The sequence below is a fragment of the Triturus cristatus genome, chromosome 8, assembly GCF_964204655.1.
Source record: "Triturus cristatus chromosome 8, aTriCri1.1, whole genome shotgun sequence".
In the NCBI taxonomy this organism is placed as follows: domain Eukaryota; kingdom Metazoa; phylum Chordata; class Amphibia; order Caudata; family Salamandridae; genus Triturus; species Triturus cristatus.
In genome coordinates this window covers 1,050,960,438-1,050,974,018 of record NC_140591.1, presented here as the reverse complement: position 1 = coordinate 1,050,974,018, position 13,581 = coordinate 1,050,960,438, and the positions used below count along the sequence as shown (strand labels likewise).

Genomic DNA, 13,581 nt, shown 5'->3' with positions numbered 1-13,581 from the left:
CGCTCCATGCATACGGGGTGGGGGTAGGGTCCGTACATATCCGTCCCCACGCTATGTGATGCTTGTGCGGCCCATACCCAGGCCTTTGCCACGTGGGTACGAGCCGCCATTGTTGGGGTGACGTGGGTGTGGGCGTGGTACGACTCGTACCCACGCTCTTCAGGCGTGGGTACGGGACGTACCTGTCTGGTTGTGTTGCCGGTTCGCGTCGTGACGGACTTCCGTTGTGGCGGTCGCTGGCTTAGCTGGACACGCCCCCACCCCCTCGTAGTGACCAGGGCCTGGGAGTCAGGTATGTCCAGGGCATGTGTGCTGTGTGACTTTGGTGGGGGGTTTGTGGCCTGCCCTTGTCCTGCCACCCCCACCCCACTTTCCCCCCTCCCTTAGTTGTTCTGACCTTCTGCAGCGTCTGCGTCTGAACCTGTAGAGGAGGTCGACTGCTATGAGGGCCGGAATGACACGTAGGTTCAGGTCCATGTCTGTCCGTCGCGTACTGGTCCTCCTTGTTCGCGTCGTCCTGTCTGTCCGTCGCGTACTGGTACTCCTTGTTCGCGTCGTACTGTCTGTCCGTCGCGTACTGGTCCTCCTTGTTCGCGTCGTCCTGTCTGTCTGTCGCGTACTGGTAGTCCTTGTTCGCGTCGTCCTGATTTCCCGGCAGTTTTTGGCAGCCGGAAAATATTCACCGTGCGGGATGACGTCGGTGCGAATTTTAATTCCTGGTTCGTGAATGGCAGGCTGCGAGCGTCCCGACGTCAGGTCGGCGCTTTCCCGGATCGCATTTGTAGGTTTATTTTGTTCGGTCGAGGTTTTTTACGATTCGTACGGAAATGGTGTTCCCGTGCGAATCGTAATTCCATGTTTGTATATTTTGACGACCGGGTAAGCGTCGGACGGAGAATATGCTCCGTCCGACGGTTCGTACCCGGTTTTTACAGGATCGTGATCGGCGCCTCAGTATGGAAAGACCAGTATCCCAAGACATGAATCAGATGCCCAATCCAAAGTGCCTGACTGCCGGTGGGGATAGCGGTTTTACAAGTGGGTCAGGTGCTTTGAGCATGAATTAGTCTGAACAACCTATATATGATTTAGAATCTAAGGGTAATCTTGCCCCCTAAATCAAGTACCAGAGATAGCAAGTTCAGGCATGTTGATAAGAAAAAGGAGAGCTAATAGAGACATCCCCCAGATTTCCCACCCTGGAAACAAAGGGGCTTATTTCCAAGCCCCTTGTGCCACCGGTGCATCACTTTTAACATGGGAAAAAGTGATGCACAGGTGGCGCAAGGGGCTTGTAAAAAAGACCCAAAGTTGTTATTAAGCCATCAGTGGGGGAAGTTCCCACCTGTTGGCTTCTTACCTGCAAAGATGGTCATGATGGGTGTGGGCAGACACAAGATTAAGGGAGACTCGGACACTCAGTTGAGATCTAAAAAAGATAAACAGTTAATTGGGCTAAGACTGAAGGCATCTAAATCCAGAGCCAATGCCCAGCCACAAGATTAAATAGGACAAGTCAGGCTTACAAAAGTGTCTGACTTTCAACACACTAAAATGCTCCAAGCAGATGTGGTCAACGCAAATGAATGTGGGTAATTAATCTGAGTCAAAGGGCCCATTGCAGGGCTGGGTGAATATACTAAAGGCAGCCTGCATGTTAGTTGGTGCTCCTCCTGCTCACTTGGGCATGAAAAATGGTTTCACAACATCATGGACAAAGTGGTAAATAGGGGATCTGCAGAAATGCTACTCAATGTGGAGGCTGATTACAGTCTGTTTCCTAAAAGGCAGGGGGTATAATCAGAGGTCAACTAGTCAGCAGGATTTGACTAGTCCTGGAGGAGTCTTTTCGACCAAGCAGTGCCAGTATTGACAGTTCTTCAAGTCCAACTGCTGTATATTCAATCCCAACTCACCCAAATAAGTATGCCCTTCTTGACAATCTTGGTGGAGGATTTGCCTGCAATACGGGAGTAATTGCTACTGAGAAAAGAGATGACAAATTCAAGCAGTCAACAAGCCATGATGCAGATGCAGCACAGGCTGTTGTTTGGTGGAAGACTGGGATAGATGACAGTTATTCAGGGGCCTGTTAGGTGCTTGAACAAGGTGCCTACCCCTGAGTATGTTTGGATGCACGTCATCGCAACTGTGGAGGGAAGGGATGGGCAACTCACCTCCCACACACAGGAAGACCTAGAGATCCTGGGGAGACAGAGGGGACCCCAGGAGGGGTAGGGTGAAGGGTGAGTAGGAACGGAGGAGGAAAGGGTCCAGCAGGGATGTAGGTGGGTAAAAGATAAGGCTAAGATATTAGAATTAGTGCACTCTGGCTAGGGGTTATGAAAAGGAAATCACTTTCAGGGGGTGTGACCAAGGTGGCAATTAAAATGGACACACATCACTGGGCTCCAAAACCAGGTCCTGTAAAAAGCTGTTTTATGCTGGGCCAAATAGGCTCCAATAAGCAATAATTGTGCCTAAATCGCACTGAGAACAACCAAGACTACTCACTACACAGTACTTACAAGGGAACCAAGCAGCAACATCTCAAATAGATTGGAGCGCAGCCAGTGTGTGGAATAGAGGCTGCTCCAGTGGTAACCGTGGGCCAAGTACAAGCAGTATGATAAGAGAACCCGTGAACCGGTGTGTATGCTAGGGTGGGTTGCTGGCTGCATCTGCTACTCAGAGTCTGTACGAGGTCGAGAATCCCAAATGTCTAGTGTGCTGTGCATGTAAACGTGCTTGGTACAGCCACAGGAAAGTGCTCCTCTCACCTTTCCCTAAGTGTACCAATTCACGCATCCCCTTTGCATCTACCTATAGCCCTTCAAGCAACAAGGTCAACAAAGTGATCAAACATAACTGGTCCATACTCCGGACCCATGCCCCTTTTAGGAACCTCCCCTCTTCTCACACAAAATGGGCAAAAACCTTTCTGATAGGTTGGTCCATGCCATAACGTGGCCAGACAAAGAAAAGAAAATACAATCTGTTACCTCCTTGTGGGGCTTACCCCCCATTAGTGGCCATTACAGATGTTCAGTATGTGATCTTACCCTTAGCGGAAAAAAAATTGTCACAAATGATCACACATACCAACTCAAACAATTCTCTAACTGCCGTACATCTAATGTGATTTAAGCCGTTCAATTTACAGTACATTGGCCAAACGACCCAAATGATTAAACAATGCATTTCCTAACATAAAAGTCGCATAAGATGCAACATCAAGACAACACCACTAGTCTCACATTACAAAGAAAAAAAACATTCAGAAACCAATTTAGTATGGCAAGCCATTGACCGCCCGGCAATCCCAATCTGGGGTGGAAATTTGCAACTACTTCTGAATACAGAGGGGCAGATTTACAAGCCCCTTGCACAACTTTTGCGTCATTTTTCCCATGTTAAAAATGACGCAAAAGTGGCGCAAGGGGCTTGTAAATCTGCCCCAGAGTACTTACAAGGGAACCAAGCAGCAACATCTCAAATAAATTAGAGGACAGCCAGTGGGTGGAATAGAGACTGCTCCAGTGGTAACCGCGGGCCAAGTACAAGCAGTATGATGAGATAACCCGTGTACCGGTGTGTATGCTAGGGTGGGTTGCTGGCTGCATCTGCTACGCAGAGTCTGTATGAGGCCGAGAATGGCCCTGGCTATTGACACCCAGGGATGCACTTCACCAGTGGGCTGAACTGCTATCACATCAAGTCTAAGGCCTAGCTGGATCCACAAGAGTCCGGGGCCTCCTGCCCCCGCATGCCCCAGAATAATCCTTTTGTCTTCAGCTCAAAGGTGTGTCCATGGGAGCTTGCTTCACCCCAAATTTTGCTATTCTCTATGTGCCCCATCTTGAAACAACCCACATTTTGCCCCTTCAGAAACCATTTTTGAATTCAATCAACCTATGGCATTATTAATTTGACGATACTCTTTTGCTCTGGCAAGGTACCAATGAAGGTTTGTTTTAATTTAGCTCCTGGCTCAAAAACTGCCAACCACATCTCACATTCACCTCAGATGTTAGAACAAATGACCTTCCATTTCTGGACCTTACACTCCATGCGCTTGATGGCGCAATTAGCACCAACTTATTCCGAAAACCTACGGAACGCAATACACGCTTATTGTACTCAAGCTACCATCCACGAGGCCTGCATGATGGTCTTCTGTATGGACAGTTCCTCCGTATCAGGAGGAACTGTAAATGGTTCAAAGATTACTTTCATGAGTGGGCTGTTCTCACTGAGAAATTGATTAAACGTGGTTATCCCAAACGTGTGGTGTCCCGTGCATGTAAACGTGCATGGTACAGCCACAAGAAAGTACTCCTCTCACCTTCCCCTAAGTGTAACAATTCACACATCCCCTTTGCATCTACCTATGGCCCTTCAAGCAACAAGGTCAACAAAGTGATCAAACATAACTGGCCCATACTCCGGACCCATGCCCCTTTTCGGAACCTCCCCTCTTCTCACACAAAATGGGCAAAAACCTTTCTGATAGGTTGGTCCATGCCATAACGTGGCAGACAAAGAAAAGAAAATACAATCTGTTACCTCCTTGTGGGGCTTACCCCCCATTGGTGGCCATTACAAATGTCAGTCCTGTTCAGTATGTGATCTTACCCTTAACAAGAAACAATGTGTCACACATGATCACACATACCAACTCAAACAATTCTCTAACAGCCGTACATCTAACGTGATTTACACCATTCGTTGCCCCTGCAACTTACGGGACATTGGCCAAACGCGCCAAATGATAAAACAATGCATTTCCCAACATAAAAGTTGCATAAGATGCAAGATTGAGACCGCACCACTAGTCTCACATTACAAAGAAAAAAAACATTCAGAAACCAACTTAGTATGGCAAGTCATTGACCGCCCGGTACTCCCAATCTGGGACGCAAATTTGCAACTACTTCTGAATAAATGTGAGTGCCGTTGGATTGCACTCTGCAACTCTGTTACCAATGGGCTTAACTCGCTTTATGAATGGAACATGACTATTGCTGCTCCTTAAATTGCCTTGAACCCTTTTTTGATTGTGTTGTTATCACTGATCTTGTTTCTTAATGTTTCTTATTTTTGATATGTTTTTCTCTATGCGGCCAGCAATTTTGTCTTTATAATGAGTCATACCCATCCCAATTCCCTCCTCCTTTTCCCTTCCCCTTGCTCCTTTTCCTCCCTCCCTTCTTTCCTTTCCTCACCCCCTACAACCTCCTTCCCCTCTTCCCCACAAACCCCACCTCACCCCCCCCTTAGATTACATCCCTTTTTGATCAAGCAGGGTACTTGTGTAATGTTTACATCTGTTTATCAAACCATGTTATAATTTATTTATGTGGTTTGCTTCCATACTCATTAGCAATAATTATGCATATAATTACGCTAATATATACCACCCTTGAGTGTATGATGGTTTGATTCCATGCAATTTGTTTGCTTTATTTAATATGGATATATATATATGTACATCAACTTGTAACTTCAATCACTTATTATGACCGGGCTTCAGCTTGTTTCCGATTTTTGAGGTTCAATGTCACTCCTCGTTTCTGTGTTCTTTCTCCCTTTTAGCCATTTTACTATTGGCACTTTTTCTCCTCTCCTTCCCCCTGGGGTACTGAACGTGGTTACCTTCGGCCCGTTCTAGGCCTTTGCGTACACGTGACCTCTGCTCTGCTTTACTTCTTCCTGATTTAAACTGTCAGCTCACAGCTCTCACGGCTGACAGAGAGGGCACTTCATTTGCCCGGTATTTCTATCCTCTACGCCCTTTCTCCTAAGTGCATGTCCTGGTGACCCTCTGACTAGCTTATCTCGGCCCCCTAACAGGCCACACATTGATTTCCTTTTCCTTACCTCGTCTGGAATACACTTGGACTCGCCTCGACCCCATCACTACTCGGCTGCCCACACTCGTCGTTCGGAGTAATTTACAACTACCAACCCAGATAGGTATTCTTCTTCCATCTGTTCCATCACTTCCCTTTTACTTGTATCCAGGGCCTGATTTTCTCCGTCTCCTTCCTGTACAGCACTATACCATAATCAGTAACCATTGTCCTGATAATGACCTGAAATTGAACAGGTCGAAATGCCATCGACTACCCAGCGCAAGCAACTCAGTCCTAATCAAAATACCTTCCCTGTATATATTTGTCTGTACTGTTGACCACTTGATTATCTCTGCACTTTGTTTTTTGCAGTTCACACAGTTTTTTTCACCCCTGTGTCACTGCGTCATTCACCGTCACTAGTAGAGGTGGGCGGAATTTGCGAAATTCACTTTCGCAAATTATCGCGAAAATGTTAAAAATCTCCGCAAACACGCGGAAATATCGCGAAGATGCGGAAGTTTTTTTCCCGCCCGTTCGTGGTATTTTCTGCGTGGTCGCGGCTTGCCAACTTACCCATGCGGTTGCTTGCAGGCGCGGCCATCTTGTTTTCACTTGTCTCACGGTGCATGATCGCGAGAAGAAAGACGTGATCGCGCGACGCATGACGTTACGGCGGGCGCGAACTGTCGCGAGACAGCGCAAATGGCTACCAACAATCCACCATCTCGTGGAGAACGCGACCGGATCGGAAAAACTTGTCGGCTAACGCGGGGATTCAGGTAAGGCGATCGCGCGCACGTGAGAATTTATTACTTTACAGCGCGAGCCAGAAACAAATTATCGCTAAGCTGCGGAATGCGGAAATTTTGACATTTTCGCGCTTTCCGCGGAACGCGCAAATGCCAAATTATCGCAATTTCCGCGAACGGAATGAATTTTGGCCCAGGCCTAGTCACTAGCACGTTCAGTGCACACTTGGGTGTTATGGTTACTTTCTGTAAAATTGTACTGTAGTGCTGATACAACTACTTACGAATAATAGTCTATATTCTACCGTACTTTCTTGTGGTCTCCCTTCTCTTCCCCCTTGGAGTGATTTATACTCACTTTGGAATTGTCCCCCCTAATGATCACTGGTTGAGACATTGGTCTTAGGCTACAGGCTAGGTGAGAAGGCTCCTGCCTTCTCACCAGAGGAGCTGGAGCTGCTAGCACAGCAGGTTCTGTCCCTGTATGGCCAGATGTATGGCTCACCAGTGGAACAGGTATATGTTTGCAATGTATATGTGAATCTGTCTGTTTTTTTTTACATTTTCACAGGCTACAATGCCCCTTTGAGTTCGTGAGTAAAGTGTAGTGATTGATGTGAAGTGTCATATATGTTGTTCCTTACCAAGGACGATGATGTTGGGGATTTGTACGTGTTGTGTGTTTAACACCTTGACCGCAGCGCGAATTCCGCTGCGGTGCTGGAGAGTTAATGATTGGGCGGGGTTCGGACGGCCCCTTGCCGTCCGACACACACGCTCACTGTGACGTCGGACGGCCGGGGCCGTCCACAGCATGGAACGGGTTAAAGTCCTAGATTCTATATTGTGTGTATGTAGAGATATATATATATTTTCATGTTTGAATTATAAGTGAAATGTAGAAATCTCACATCATGTAAATTAGGAAGCACATCATGTTGTCTTTATAACTGCACATATATATGTTTTTTGTACAAAACAAATTAAAAAGATGTTTGCTATGTGTATCAGCCCACAAATCACTCAGCCTAGATCAGGGGTCTAAAAAACAGGCAATTGGAAGCTATCAGTAGCTCGCAGATCCCTTCAGAGTAGTACAGAGCCTTGAGGTCAGTTATTAGGTGGGCACAAGGTCATATGTTAATGTAAAATTCAAGGGAAGGCTGCGTGAGTTTGACATCATGATCATAAGGCTGCAGATAGCAAGGCATCACAATGAGCAGCTCTCAGTCAGAATCATGTGCCAGGCTGTGGCAGAGTCACAATGGCAAACAACTGAGGCACTAAAGCATATCTGTTTTAAAAATATTTCCATGTCAACTCAGATTTGGAGGTGTGTGCAAAAATGGGCCCCTGAATGCTTTTAAATGGATGAGAATTTACATGGAGAATTACCTAACTTCTTGGTCTAACACGCCATTTAATTTTACTCCCATTTCAGTTCTTCATTTTCAAACTGGAGGCCTCGTACTCCCAGTGGCCAGTATTCACTGTGCCATAAGTATTTATGCATGATACAGCCCTTTTTAATGTGATTATTATGAAGGGCAGCCACTTGTTCCATGATATGAAGTGTTTGGTAGAATATTTCTCTGCAAAATTAAACTCTCCCAATTCAAAAGGACATACAATTGTATGTTTGTGTCATCCATGTAACGGTGCCACAAATGGTAAAAGGTGTGTCCTGTGCTATAAGTGCATGCCACACAGACTCTGTCACCCGAACGTTTATGTCCTATTCATATGTACACATGTTCATACATCCCCAAAGAGCACACTCTCACTGACACACGTCAGCCCTTTCATAGTGCTGTCAGTCATAGTATTAAGTTCAGACCATAGTACCTGGCTCTATTGACTATAGGCATCAAGTCAATAAAGCTAGCCGTGAGGGTGTCTAGTAACAATGCGCATGTTGTTTAGCCATCAGTAGTTCACAATGTTTTGCACTGATCAAAAGTAGCTCCCCTCATAGCAAATGTAGGAGCCCCCTGGGCTAGATAATGCCACTAGCCTGGATTATTGAGTGTAGGACATGACAAGGGATGAGGGTAGTGAACAGGTCACTACAAAAGTGTGCAGAAATATAGTTCTTTTGGAATGCATGTGAAAATACACGTGACATGGTAACTTATGCGTCATGCTTGTGATAGATGTAGCAAAATTGTGTTACGTCAATAAAGACAAAAAAAAGTCACAAAATCATTCATTTTTTCGTTAATTTCTTGTATCCATACTAGTTAATTCCCATCAAAAGTGGGATTTCTGGAAGGCCATCACCAGGGAGGTGCGGACCATGGGAGTCTACAAGCAGCACATCCTTCCTTGCAGGAAGAGGTTGGAGGACCTCCGATGGTGACCAGAAAATCATCCGAGGTCCAGCTTGGGCAGTCCTCCCAATGTTGGAAACGTGTGCCTCACTCTGACACCCCTAATGGCCTGCATTCTTGCAGTGGCCTATCCCCAGCTTGATGGGTAGTTGAGAGCCCTACAGAAGCAAAAAGGGGGTAAGTTCTTATTTGAGTTTCATGACAAATTTTTGTTGCAGCCAGGGCTTTACCCATCAAGGCAAAGGGTCACCCATGTCCAAAACACAAGAAGAGTTCTCGAAAGAGTACGTTTTGCACAATGTGTACGATGATGCACTTTGTCTATTAATTTGTTGAAAAGGATCCCACCTGATTCCTGTTCACTGCAAAAAGACTGTTCTGAACAGACAAATGGCTGCCTAAAATACACATATACATGAGGTTGTTTGATTTCATGGGGGACAGTTGTACTAAACAGGCCACTAGTCTTTGTTGTGTCCGGTGTGAGGCTCCTTCACTATTACTGATGATGTAATGGTGGACCAATTACATATGCACTTATGATACAGTGGATGTTCCAAACATCACATTGGTAAGTTGGGATTTTACAGAAGCAAGTGTGAGCATGAGAGCCAAAATCACCAGTCACATCAGAATTGATTGGTATGTCCAGATGAGAACTTAATGATGGAACAAATGGATGCTTTGAGGGATTTTGGGAGATTGCATCTTCCAGCACATACTTGTTTAAGTATCTTATCTTGAAGACTGATAATCAGGCCCAACACATAACTCATTTGGAAAATTGTGAAATGCATCAAGTTTTTATATTTTTGATCATTTTTTGATGTGAATATCATATGAGAATCAGTGTATGTCATACTTACTGTGATGTGGTACCACTTTTTGCCGAAGGTGAAAGCCACCATAGCTTGTTCTTTGGTGAGACAACCTTGAAATAATTTGAGATATTTTGGAGTCAATAAGTAATTGCTATGTACTAAAGTGGATCAGAAATGTTTCAAGCCCTATCTCTTCACTTATGCTACAAGAATCATTTGTCAATCCACAATAACAATATGTCTAATTTTTTGGAATAGCATAGATAAATACATAGTGCATGATACATTGATAAGCTACTTCAGTACTGAAATCATATAATCTGTTGTACATTTGTACTATACTTGAGTTACTTGAGGTATGTGTTACCATTGTGAATTGACCTTACAAAAGACATGCTTTCAGTTTCTACAAATATTGGTTCAGCATTGCAGTATTTGTTGACACATATTAATTCATATTTTTGGGGGGGTATGTCATTTGTCCTTGTACACACAATGTCCATAGGTATTTTTGGTGTATATCCTTCTTGGTGGCATAGGTTCACTATTCTAGGGAACATAGGCCAACCATTCAGAGATATTCGACAGTCTTTTAGAGAAATAAATATGGTTAACAAACAACACCATATAAGATGTAGGAGCCATTACAGGGAATTACAAAACTGTGACCAAATGGTTTCAGAAGTTGTTCCCTACATGCTTGAGATGATAATATAAAGAACCACAGTTTGTGATCTTTGCAGCAGGTGTAATATGGAACCTAGAAAAATGTTGTGTGCTCAAAGTTATTGATCAATTCTAGTCACAAAGCTACAATAAAACCTGTGTTGATGTCTTTTCAGCATCATCCAGAGCAGATGAAGGAGACGTTGGCCACGTAGGCGAGGAAGCAACTGGCCACTTTGTTTCACCTGGTGAGACCAACAAGGGGCACAGTGCCATGGAGGGTGAAGGGACTGGCATGGATGCCACCAGTTTGACATCTTCTTCGATGGCCTCCCAAGCGAGCAGTCCCTAGTGGTGTCAGACCCTATTGTTCCAGTTACACCTGCATCCTTGTCCACCACCCAGATATCTATCTCTACCTTCCCTCTTGTTCCCTCTGAGTAGGCCAACCTCACCCCATAAAAGGGATGAGGTATCTTTTGCCCCAGGCAGCTAACATCTGCCCCTGTCCACCCGGCTGTGCTGAAGAGGAGGCTATTGACCTGCTCTGCAGCATCCCTGTAGGGCAGATTGCACTCCTAATGCCATGCATGAGCTTAGCTGCCATATGCAACACATGCTAGCTTACCATGAAGGCATTCAAAGTGGTATGTCTGGTCTATAGTCATATTTTCAAGGCTGGCCTCCTCACTGACTTGAGCCTTCCAACAATCCGAATCTTGTGACCCACTTCCTGCCTCCTTCCCCATTTCCTTTTTCCAGCCCTGTCCAAAGCACACTCACACCTTTTCATGCACCCCTCCAACACACACAAGTAGCATACACACACACATAAACACAGAGACAGCAAAAACACAGGCACCCACCCAAACTTAAAGACACCACACCCATTTGTACTACTACCAACACACCCACACACACTGCAGCCACAACCACATGCACATGTACCACCCACACCACACCACATCCACAGACAACTCATCCACTACCACACCCACATGCACCAACACTACAACAGCACACCCACAGCCACTGCACTTACCACCATACCCACATGCACGACCACCAGCACACCCACAAATACCATACCCACATGTACTACCACCGGATCACCCACATGCACCACCAGATTCACATGTACCATAACCACACCCAGCATCTCCATAGAAAACCTATTCACACACACACACACACACACATTATAAACCATACCTACAAAACACAAGCACCCACACTCACTCAAACAACAGACACCTAGGAAGCAAGATGCACCCAAACATGCACAACATGCACCAGACCCACAGGTACCTACACCCTCAACAGACAGATGTACATCAGCAACTGCCACTCCGTCTACCTCCAAAACCCAAATCCCTACAGAACATCCTGCCCATTTTCCACATGAGAGTTTGTTGTTTTCTCTTGCCTTTATCCCTTCCAAAGCCCAACTCGCCTCTCCCAAATGCAAAGCTGCCCCTTCTACACCGCAACCCAACGCACCCCTTCCACATCCTAATCCACCCATCCCTACACAGAAACAACCCCTACTAAAATCAAACGTACCCCTCCCAAATGCAAACCCCCCAAGAACACCCCTACCAAACTCAACCACCCGCCTCCCAAGTAAGATCTTTGAGGTGCCTGCTCTGCCCACTAGATGCCCCTTCCTGAGGCGATCCCCCTTAGCAGTGAATTAGGAGGCAAGCTTTTTGCCACCGCACAACAGTGCACAGTACTTTTTTGGAACGTTATGGACTTCTATTTGGCTTTTAAAATATATTGAGAGATGTATCTCATTGTTTGGAATAAATTTATAATTTTTATTTCACCAAATTAGACCTGGCATTAATTTTCCTTTGCAATTGTTTCGTTCCTAGCAATATTTCTGACTAAAAAGTGAAGTACTTATTTTTCTTTGCCATGATGGCAGGTAATACGCCAGGTTTTTTGTAATGTCTACCTTGTTACGTACATACATTGGTTAACAAAGTATGTGATGGTCATTTGAATGAAGCGGTACAAAAGGGGATGGTGATGGACGGAGCATCAGAACCAATCAAACACTCACACCCAGTCAACAGATCTGGGTTTAATCCATCACCGTTCTTTAGCCCACTCTGCCACCCCAGTTCAGACATGGCCATATGCAAATCAGTCTGACCCTGTGCCTCATGGGAACAGTCCAGCCCGAACTGCCAAGCCATGCCTTCCCTGGACCGGACACAAGCTTCCTAGGACCGGCTTCTGGCATTTCAGCCGTCTTCAGCCAGGCTAGCTTGAATCCAGTGACAAAGTGAGCAAGGGACTCAACGTCTGAGCATACCCTGCCAACTTATGGCGAACAAAGCGGTACAAAAGGGGATGGTGATGGACGGAGCATCAGAACCAATCAAACACTCACACCCAGTCAACAGATCTGGGTTTAATCCATCATCGTTCTTTAGCCCACTCTGCCACCCCAGTTCAGACATGGCCATATGCAAATCAGTCTGACCCTGTGCCTCATGGGAACAGTCCAGCCCGAACTGCCAAGCCATGCCTTCCCTGGACCGGACACAAGCTTCCTAGGACCGGTTTCTGGCATTTCAGCCGTCTTCAGCCAGGCTTGCTTGAATCCAGTGACAAGGTGAGCAAGGGACTCAACGTCTGAGCATACCCTGCCAACTTATGGCTAACAAAGCGGTACAAAAGGGGATGGTGATGGACGGAGCATCAAAACCAATCAAACACTCACACCCAGTCAACAGATCTGGGTTTAATCCATCACCGTTCTTTAGCCCACTCTGCCACCCCAGTTCAGACATGGCCATATGCAAATCAGTCTGACCCTGTGCCTCATGGGAACAGTCCAGCCCGAACTGCCAAGCCATGCCTTCCCTGGACCGGACACAAGCTTCCTAGGACCGGTTTCTGGCATTTCAGCTGTCTTCAGCCAGGCTTGCTTGAATCCAGTGACAAAGTGAGCAAGGGACTCAACGTCTGAGCATACCCTGCCAACTTATGGCGAACAAAGCGGTACAAAAGGGGATGGTGATGGACGGAGCATCAGAACCAATCAAACACTCACACCCAGTCAACAGATCTGGGTTTAATCCATCACCGTTCTTTAGCCCACTCCGCCACCCCAGTTCAGACATGGCCATATGCAAATCAGTCT

General features: G+C 45.9%; 1 long non-coding RNA gene across 1 annotated transcript; it reads left to right on the top strand.

Annotated features, from left to right (window-relative positions):
* The first annotated feature begins 5,761 nt into the window (after positions 1 to 5,761).
* On the top strand, positions 5,762 to 12,203 carry LOC146805369 (uncharacterized). Its single transcript, XR_014967452.1, has 3 exons — positions 5,762 to 5,976; positions 8,848 to 9,114; positions 10,601 to 12,203. It is a non-coding gene; the product is annotated as an uncharacterized LOC146805369 (long non-coding RNA).
* Positions 12,204 to 13,581: the final 1,378 nt, after the last annotated feature.